Here is a 4,543-nt window from a genome sequence, read left to right as displayed (position 1 = left end):
AATACTATATGATTTCACTAATATGAAGTAACTAGAGTAGTCAAATTCAGAGACAGAAAGTAGAATGGTGGTTGCCCGAGACTGGGAGAAGGGTGGAATGGGGAGTTATGGTTTCACAGGTATAGAGTTTCAGTTTTGCAAGATGAAAAGAGTTCTGGAGATGGATTATAGTGATGGTTGGACAATGATGTGAATATACTTAATTCCACCAAGCTGTACACTTAAGAAATGATTAAGATGGTAAATTTTATGCAATATGTATTTTATGACAATTAAAAAGTACTACTAAATCATTGAGGACCCCAAAGATCTTCTGTTTATTTGAGTTACAATTATTGATATATACCATAGTTCAAATTAAAGATGAGAAATATAAAGTGTTTAAATCTTAAAATAACATTAAAATGAAATATTTATAAGCTCAATAAATGTTAACATAAATAACATATTTACTAAAACTATATTTAAAAAAAACCTTAGTACGAAAAATGGCACTGTTTTACATTTTTGCAAATCTTTATAATATCTGGCTTAATGGAGGACAGTTGAGTTCTCACAGCCTCTTTTAACTTCTGTCTTTTCCAATATGCTATTTTGACTGAAGTATATAAAGAAAATGTTGCCTCGGAAAGGTATGTATTTGGAAAAGATAGGAATATATTATAGAATTTTCAAATAACTGTAGATACTTTGATACTGTACAAAAACTTGACAAATGGCAGTTTCTTAAAGGTTAGTTATGAGGCAGAATCTGAGACTACATCAACAACTTTTTGTACTCTTACATTAAAATGGATTTGTCTGTCTTGTACCTTAAGAGGATCTTTTACCTCTGCATGATTTTGTAACACAAAGCATTGGTCATTTGAAAAATATTGCCTCATTGACTTTTGCAGATCTCTCAAATGTTGACATATGTCAGTACAAAATATAAAAAAATTAACATGTGTTAATATCAGCAACAATCTCATCAGAAAAATCAAGTACTGAGAAGCCATCATGCTTGTGGTGGCAGATCCAAGTTTTCCAAAATTATTGAATCTAGGCTGACCTAGTAATGGAACTGATTTTCTGAGTCTTCAGAGGGTAGATCATAAGAAGTCTTGCAACTTCTGCCTGGCTCCCTTGGACTACTCATTCTGGGGAGTTCAGTTGCATGAAAGAAGTCCAACTACGTCGAAACTGTCATGCTGTGAGGAAGACCAAACAAAACATGTATGGAGTGGTCACATGACTCAGCTTCAATTTGACTGCAACTATATGGAAGAGTCCAAGTGAGAAGTGCCCAGACGAGCTCGGTCAACTCACAGAACTGTCAAAGATAAATTGTTATTTTAAAGTCACTATGTTTTTGGGTGGTGTATTACAGAGTGGGATAACCAAAAAGGTACTTTCAGGTCTAACATACTGTCATTTCTAAAAATGTGCTTCCAAGTTTTTCAACAGTACTATTTGTGATAGTCTATATTATGATACTTCTTCTGTGCTTTTCACAGGGAACATCGAATTTCCTAATGGAAGTTAATGACATAATATGATCTGACTTACATAACTTCTATTTGCAACTAACTTCACAGAATCAGCTTTGCTCCATAAGGCGAGACATAAAAGTAGTACTAGTATTAGTGGTAATAATAATAATAATAATAACTTATATAGTGGTATATAAAATATATATAAACATATTTTTGTAAATATATGTTTATATATATAAGTATATAATTAATAACAACTCATATACTGAAATATATAATATATAAGCATACTATATATTGTAAAGTATAAATCTATATTCCTATAAAAGTAAAAACATAAGTATAAACATATAAATATGTTTATATATTTTATATATCTCACTATGAGTTATTATTAAGTATATAAAATGTGTATTAAACATGTAATCTCCCTGATAATAATGTGAAGTACTATCTTATTGCCATTTTATAGATGAGAAAACTGAAGCATTAGAGAATTTAAGTAAATTGTTCAAGGTCAAACAAATGGGGGTGCTGGAGTTCAAACCCAAGAGTTTAGCTCTGAAGTTGTTACCCCATGGCCAATAAACTGGCAAGGTCTTTCAATAACCAATTAATTAATTGGTCCCATGTTTGCCTCTGTATATAGTTTATTGCAGTGTTTCCCAAATCCTATTGATCGTAAGAATCACCAGGAGAACTTTTTAAAACTAGAGATCCTTGAGCCTCAGCTGAGAAGTGATAAATCAAAATCTCCAATGGGAAAAATCCTAAATTTCTGTTGTTGATGTCATTGGAATGGAAATATTCCATTTTATTTATTTTTTATTTTTTAACTTTCACTGCTAGCTTTATGGTGCAGAACGAGGGGTGAGAAGCAACTACACCTCAGGAAAATTCCCAGCGCCCTTGGAGAGACGCTGACTGAGATGCTCTACCCCATAAAGTCCTGCTATCTGGCTGGATAAAGAAAAGGGTAGGAACCATCAGCAGGGGCAGAATCTTCATTCTCTCACCCAGCAGGGGAAACGAGATGCTTCCAGCCTTCTGTGCTGCCCCCTATCGATATGGGAAGAGCAGGCCTAGCATCAGCTCATGCTCCCCCAGATGTTAGTTTTTGGGGCCAAGCACAAAGCACAAAGTCTTTTGGTGGCCCTCCACCACCGCTGTTCTGTCTGTCTGCTGTAGGGGAGCCAGGGAGGGGCTGCACTCCTAGGAGGGGGCTGGCCTCTTGATCTGGTTTGCCGCGTTTGGCCAGGTCTTCACTGTGAGCCTTGCGGATGTGGCGGTACAGGTCCCCTGACTGCATGCAGCTGCGCAGCCAGTAGCGGCACTTGTAGGGTCGCTCACGTGTGTGCACTGTGGCATGTCGCTGTAGCGTGTAAGAGCATGAGAATGTCTTCCCACGTGTCTTACAAGTAGGAACGTCTTCAGTAAAAATCCTAAAGCTTCCTGGGGCTGCTTCATACTCAGAAGGCAGGTAAAGTGGCTCATGCAGAGCTGGGGAAGCAGGCAGAGGTGAGGTCACCAGTCCTCGATGATACTGCCCTGGACCTGGCAGCAAATGGTAGGGCAGGTGAGGATCTGAGGGTAGGAAGTGGTCACTTGGCCCCACCTCCTCCGGTCCTGCTGCCCTTGGCTCCTCAAAAGCCTCTGGCTGAGGGGGCTGTCCACCATACATTGCTCCTGCAGCTGGGAACAGTACCTCGGGACCCTGAGGCTGTTCCTCTGACGCGTCAGACTCCTCATCGGAAATCACAATAGCTTCTACTTTCACCTGGACCAGCTCAGCTTCCGCTGGGGCTGGAGCCTGGGATGGAACTGGGGCTGGGCCTGGGGCTGCAGCCGAAGTTGCAGGATACAAGGCTTGCAATGGTCCTCCAGTAGCCCTCGGTTCTATCACCCTCAGACCCTCAGAACCCACATCAAGGGGAACCAGTGGCTCCACTGAAACTGTTGGGAGGCCAGAAGAAAAGCAGTTTGCAGGTATAGGCTCTGTGGAGCTACTGGGGCTAGCAAGAGAGACATCAGCCACTGGTGGAGGAGGTGCCCGTAGATGAGGTGAATCAACCTCCACACCAGGCTATTTAGTGTCAGCCCCACCGGGGACTGGTGGCTCATCTGGAGGACAGCCAGTAGGTGAGGGAACAGCAGGGCCTTTCCATTCCCGTTTGCCCCAAGGGCCTGATGTCTCAGCAGATGCCAGCGAAGGGTGGGGGCCACGGGAAGTGGTGGACAAAAACTCCAAACTAGGGGGCTGTGAGTTGGTTTCTTCCTCCTTCTTGGTACTATCTGCTTCTACTAGGGCCCGGGCTTGCAGCCGCTACTTGCACACTTTGACGATATCAGTCATATCAGCTGCCAGCACATCCTCCACAGGGGTATCTTCCCTCAGGACCAGCTGGCCAGCGTACGTAAAGTCCAGAAGCAAGCCGAAAGCTGGGGCTGTGACAATCTCATTGTGGATACACACCAGATCCCTCTTGTCTAGTTCCAGCTCCTTGTAGAAAAGCTGGAAGAATGGGCTGCAGGAGGCCAGCACAGTCTGATGGCCCAAGAACTGGGTGTTACCCACCATCACAGTGCAGTCACAAAGGAAACCCTGGGACCGCTGCTCTCGGAGCCTCTGCAACAGCTGCTGGCTGTGTTCTGGGAACTCCATAGCACCCCACGAGGGGACCTAGAAAGGTCCCCACGAGTGGCTCCCCACCACTGATCAGCCACCGAGCGAACTCCACCGCTTTCCATTTTATATGTATACGTACACCACACTTTCTTTATCCATTCATCCTTTGATGGACATTTAGATTGTTTCATGTCTTGGCTATTGTGAATAAGGCTACAATGATAAATATTGCATATATATATAGTGGGATTACTGGATCATATGGAAGTGCTATTCTTAACTTTCTGAGGAACCTTCATACTGTTTTCCATAGTGGCTATACCAGTTTACATTTCCACCAAGAGTGCACTAGGTTTACCTTTTCTCTACATCCTAGCCAAAATTTCTTCTCTTTCCGTTTTTTGATAACAGACATTCCGAAAGGTGTGAGGTGATATTTCAT

At 42.0% G+C, this 4,543-nt stretch overlaps 1 pseudogene; it reads right to left on the bottom strand.

Annotated features, from left to right (window-relative positions):
• Nucleotides 1–2,563: 2,563 nt before the first annotated feature.
• On the bottom strand, nucleotides 2,564–4,146 carry LOC106846299 (zinc finger and BTB domain-containing protein 3-like; annotated as a pseudogene).
• Between the last annotated feature and the right edge of the window lie 397 nt (nucleotides 4,147–4,543).

Source organism: Equus asinus, chromosome X, assembly GCF_041296235.1.
Source record: "Equus asinus isolate D_3611 breed Donkey chromosome X, EquAss-T2T_v2, whole genome shotgun sequence".
NCBI lineage: Eukaryota > Metazoa > Chordata > Mammalia > Perissodactyla > Equidae > Equus > Equus asinus.
The sequence above is the reverse complement of the archived record's forward strand: the minus strand, read 5'-3'. Positions and strand labels throughout refer to the sequence as shown.